This window comes from Dermacentor silvarum, chromosome 1, assembly GCF_013339745.2.
Source record: "Dermacentor silvarum isolate Dsil-2018 chromosome 1, BIME_Dsil_1.4, whole genome shotgun sequence".
In the NCBI taxonomy this organism is placed as follows: domain Eukaryota; kingdom Metazoa; phylum Arthropoda; class Arachnida; order Ixodida; family Ixodidae; genus Dermacentor; species Dermacentor silvarum.
The window spans coordinates 196742725-196748724 of NC_051154.1; positions in this window are offsets into that span (position 1 = coordinate 196742725).

Consider the following 6000-nt stretch of genomic DNA (forward strand, 5'->3'; position numbering starts at 1 on the left):
AAAACTATATCACGGGGAGAACGAAAGAAGAGGGGTTATTTGGTCTACTGTTCACTGTAACTACTAGCGCCCCCAATTTCCTGGGCACATTTCGCTTTCTTTGCATGGTGCATCATGAGTGCACGCCAGCTAGCCAGCTTGTTAGGCTATTGTGCCATTGAGAAATTGCGGATAAAGATTCCTGAAATTTGCTGGGTGCCCATTTTTGTTCACTGGTGACGTCGGAAGCGTTTTTTAAGTGCACACACAACTTGTCGTCGCCTCCTTCCAGGCTCGCACACCGATATCTGAAAAGTGCAGATCTCGCCACGACTCGTGTTTCTCCCCTTGAGAGAAGCGTCGGCATGAAAGAGAAGACAAAAACTTTATTGTACGAAGTGGTTTAGTTCCGGAGGCTTTTTCTCTACAAATAAGTCACTTTTAACAGCGAAGCTGTTTAAGCTATCCGTAAAACCGTGCTCGTCGATCGAAAAAGCATCGCTGAACGATGACGTCACCGCGCGTTGCCGAGCAACCACCTTGCAGAGCGACGTGTGTTTCGCCTCCTCTCCGTGCCGTGCACATGTTGCCTTGACATGGGACGTGAAGGAGAGGGAAGGAGAGCATGCGCGCGGTGCGAGCTGCGCTCGGGAGAAAGAGGAAATGAGAGCGAGAGAGAGAGAAAAAGAAATTGTAGCAGCACCAACGAGGCAACGCGCAGAGCATCTGCCGACGCTGTTCGCGTTCAATTGCCCGCGTTCGGCGCGAACGCGCGCGGTGTCCGTGACTGCAGCAGGCGCCTCTGGCGGCGGCTCGGCAGGTTTCGATTAGCCACGCCCCGGCAGCGTATTTCCAATTGCTAGTATAGGTACAGCGCCCGACCGCTGGCGCCACGCTGCGCCGCTCGCGCGTATCATGTTTCGAGCCGCCGCCGTTGGAACGGAGGAGGCGTTGACGGAGAAAACGCTGGGCTGGTGGTGACTAGCCTGCTGTTGGGATCGGTGGTATTATAAACGCATTACTGTTTTGATGATCCAAATATAATCTCACTATCAGGGAGGGAGCAGTCTACCTGACTGGAGCAATATTTTTTTTATTTGGGGTGTTGCGGAGCGCAGCGTAGCAACACCCCAACGACCACCGCTTCGCGTCGGCGCCCGGTACCACGGCTGCCGCCGTGGCACCGGGGTTCACGCGACCGCGCTGGCAAACAGAGAGGAAAAACAAAGGCAAAAGCGTGATATTAAGAAAAAAAAATGTCACAGTTTCGCCCTAAGGGCGAAGCAATGAATGCGATAGCAACACAGCAATGTCATACGAAGTAAGGTGAGCGGCTTTGGTAGCAATATGAATTGTAGTAAACATGAGCTGATCAAGTAAGCAGGTGTGCTGCGGCGTAAGAAGACCGACATTTAGAGAGACTCGATGACCACGAGAAGGCGCGTGTGAAACGGTGGTGTTGATGAGAAGCGCTTCCCGTGGGCAGCGTGTGCGAAGGGACACACCTGTAGCGCTGCACTGCCGACCCGGGCAGCATTGGATGTGTAGCGTGCGTTGGAAAATGTGGCCCGACTATTACTAATGGCGTTTTTCACTGGTCGATCTGGAGCAGGATTTTTTGCTCCACGGCTGCGAATCCGCATTTCACTGGTCGAGCTGGAGCGGGTTCGCGCTTTCCACTGGTCGTTTCGGATCAACTCGCTCCGCGCCGGATCGCTCTCACTTGCTCCGCTGCCGAGGCGCGGATTCGGGCGGAAATAGGACGAGAGGATACGTCACTTCCGCTCGCTGGGGGACGGCGATCTTGGTGGCCATGAAAACATGCAGAGCAGAAGTCGATATTTGTGACGTGTGTGTGCAGACTTCCTGTACGATCCAGCGCAGAGCATTTTCGCTCTCCACTGGCAGATTAGGGTTGGTGAATTGCGAGCGCTCGCTCCAGAATTTCGGCGGCCGCTCCAGATCGACCAGTGAAAAACGCCATAACTGATTGAACAAGCGTGGTGTGAGCGCGCACAAACAAACATGAATAGATCATACTGAATGACTGCAGACAACGACTGTCAAAACGCTGGCAGCAAGCGCATACGCCGCACCAACGGGCGAAGGTACGTGCGGTCTATCGCTTCAACGGAAACTGAGCGGCGAATGCACGGCGCATAAAGGTCAGAGCCGTGTGGAGATTAGCGACGGTGCGAGCGAGCGACGAGCGCGGTTGTTGGCAGAGAGGCTGGCGCGCGCGCGGCCACTCCCGGCTGTTGTCGCTGCTGTCGGAACGGCTTGGCGACTGTATTTAGAGTGTACTAGAATATAGTTAAGTGGGCCGGGCGGCGCGGCGCTCCCAAGCTCAGGCGCAAAACATCGCAAAGTAGGCTGAATGCGCTGCGAGTGAGCTAGATATTATAAGGGAGGCGCACTGCAGCGGGTTTAGTGGGCGTCTCTGTCCTCAGGGTCGGTAAACATAAACCTATTCCAATCTGTTTTCATGCCCTTATGCGCGAGGCCTGAGCCATTTTGACCTGTCACGAAGAGCTAATGGCAGATTTGGAATAAAGTCGCAGTTTCGCCCGAAAGTCGAAGCATCGATTGCGATAGCAAATTAGTAGACAGGTTTACGAAGTAAGGATAGTAGCTTTATCGGCCGTATAAACTTGTAAACATTCGCTTACTAACTAAATTAACAAGCATGTTGTCACGCGCGCACAAGCAAACATGAACACATCTCACTCGATGACCGCGGAAACTCGCTGTCTGAACGCTGGAGTGAGGAAGCGCGGCCTCTCGCTTCAACGCGAACTAAGCGGCGAACATCATGAGCGTCGTCGCGAAAATATATAGTTCGATCGTAGTGCTACCAATGTTTTCGGCTTTACAGGATAGCTTGCGCCGTGCCGCCGCTCGCCCCACTCTTCCATATTCCAGTACGCCATCTGCAAAGCGCGCTTCGAGATTACACAGGACCCACCTTAATCAATCTCGATCTTTTGGATCCTTTCACTCTTCATGAACTCCGAGCAGCTGTTTCAGCTCTACAACGTAATACCTGTCCGGGTCAGGACAAAGCTTCCAATCGTCACCTTCGCAATCTCGCCGACTCGGATTACGACTTCCTTCTGCATGGAAGCATGCCGAAATCATTTTCATACCCAAACCAGGGAAAACACCCGAACTTGTATTCCTTCGACCCATCTCTCTCACCTCCTGCATCGGTAAGCTCATGGAACGCTTAGTACTTCGCCGTCTTCAGCGTTTCTTAGAGAATACATCCTACTTACCTCCTACTCTCATTGGCTATCGTTAACACATCTCCACGCAAGATGCGTTTTTACAAATCAACCATGACATTATCTCCGGACCTAGCACTTCGCAACTGCGCGCTATACTAGCTCTGGACCTTTCAAAAGCCTTCGACAACGTGACACGCGATTAAATGTTGCAGGAGCTTGCTCGCACGGGCTGTGGCGCTGTCTTGTACAATTACGTTTGCTCGTTCCTACGTGGTCGCTCCTACTCCCTACGATTCGCCGATGCCCCGACATCATCTGTATATTCGCACCCTCAGTGCGGTATACCGCAAGGCTCAGTTCCTTCTCCTCTGCTCTTCAACCTCGCCATGTGCGTCGTTCACCGCTCCCTCGAACCGTTAACCTCCATAACCATCTGGTTTTATCTAGGTTCACCGGTATACATACAAGACTGCCTACAGAACGCCCTTGCTACCGCTTCGGCTGCCGCCAAAATAATCGGGCTTTCTTGCTCACCCGCTAAATCTGCTCTCCTCCTTGTCCACCATCTTCGATGGCAACCCCCTCCCCTATCAATACTACTTGATCGTCATCCCATTCCTCCAGTAAAATCCATAAATATTACCGGCCTCCACATCAAAGCCGATGGCGGAGCCTCTTCGGCAATCCGGCACGTTCTTCAGCAAGGGGAACAAATTCTACACCTAACGCGTCGCGTCACTAACCGGGTTATGGGCCTACACGAATCTGAACTTCTTCGTCTTCGTGACGCACTCCTTCTATCTCGCTATCGCTACCAGCTGCCGTATTTAACGCTTCGCCAACAGGACCTTAATCGCCTTGACACACTCGTATGCAAAGCAACAAAAATTGCTTTGGGCCTCCCAATCAGTGCCAGCAACGACCGCCTAGCTCAGCTGGGCGTCCACAACACTACAGAAGAGATTATCCTGACTCACCGTCGCAACCAGGAACTTCGCCTGAGCACCACCACTCAGGGACGCCACATCCTGGCCTATGTCGGCTTCTGTGTCTCAACGTCACCCGCCGTGGTTGCTCAGTGGCTATGGTTTGGGCTGCTGAGCACGAGGTCGCGGGATCGAATCCCGGCCACGGCGGCCGCATTTCGATGGGGGCGAAATGCGAAAACACCCGTGTACTTAGATTTAGGTGCACGTTAAAGAACCCCAGGTGGTCAAAATTTCCGGAGTCCCCCACTACGGCGTGCCTCATAATCAGAACTGGTTTTGGCACGTAAAACCCCATAATTTAATTTTTTTGTCTCAACGTCCCCATCCACCACCTCTACCGCACTTTCGTCACCCTGCGCGGCACTTCTAGGAATCGTGCCATTACCTCGTAACATGAATCCCTGTGTACACGCACAACGCCGCGCGGCTAGAATCCGCTATTTTCAGCATTTCATCCACACGCATCCAAACCGTCATTTCTATCACAGGGACGCTAGCGTCTCCTCACTCGGCTCTGCCATAGTGGTTCTTTTGGGCAGCTATGCTATTCTCTGTAGAGAAGTCGTCTCGTTTACAGATCCCACACTTGCTGAACTACATGCGATAGTATCTGCTTGCCTCTATCTTCACCCCAACACCCCGTACCTGCTGCCTATCATTTTCACAGAATCCATGGCCGCCTGTCGCTCCTTATTACGCGGGGAACTTCCTACCCTTTTTGGACACATTCTCCAAAGTATATACACCAGTTGAAATCGAGTGGGTACCTGGCCACGCGGGACTGTCGGGGAACGAACGGGCTAACCGGCTCGCCTGTGACACTCTTCGCCAGGCTCCCGACTTCCCCGGGCCAAGCTCACATGATTCCCGACCTCCTCCCATTTCTCTCCAGCCCTATCGACTTGCCCGCCGCGCAATTCCGCCTTTACAACTCGGTATATCTCGCGCACACGGCGTCCTCATCCGACAAACCCAGACGGGCTCTCTTCTTTCTCCCACACGTCTACATCTCCTTCGCGCATTCGCGGAAGAGCCACCTCCGCGATGCCACAGGTGCGGCGGTCATCCCAATGGCTCTCGCATACTGTGGTCCTGCCCTCCTCCCCCCCCTGCAAGTGAACGCAAGTGCAAGAAGGCTGCAAGTGAACGAAAACAGTACCGACATCTTTTCGCCCCCTCTTTTCAAACGCGCCGCTGATCATTACTGCCTTGCGTTTTCGTGAGAAGCCCGATGGCACAGCGTCAGGCTTTAGGCGTTGCCTTTTGAGCGGCATGCCGAGGCTTTTCAGCATAGCCGGGCTGGTCACATAATCATCGTCGACGAAGTGGTCCGCGCAAATGAAGTCAATTTTTAGAGGTCTTCAGGCGAGGCGTGATGGCTGGCAGGCAGGTGTCCAAAGTTTACGCACCTTCTCGTCTCTGGGGAACGTGTGCGAAGGCGTGTCACGAACGACGGTGCTGTTATAACAGCAATGTCTGGGCATTTCCTTCCGCCGCGGCGAACGCGTCAATACCAAGCGACGACCGCGGTGCGTGGAGCGCCGACGGGGATAATGTTTCAGACGGACCACCTGCGAAGATCGCCGAAAGGGGTTAAACAAACGCTGCAAGGGACCGACACCCCCGGAAGCACTGCGACGGCTGTGACCGACCTTGGCCGTGCGCGCGCCCGCGCGGGTGGGTGTTATGACGTCTGCCCGCTTGCAGGCAAGATGCAACAGAAAATCGCAAAAAAAAAAAGATGTTTCTCGTTCTTTTTTTCAAAGCAGCTTGTTGTATTCGTCATTTTCAACAGTTCAACTATT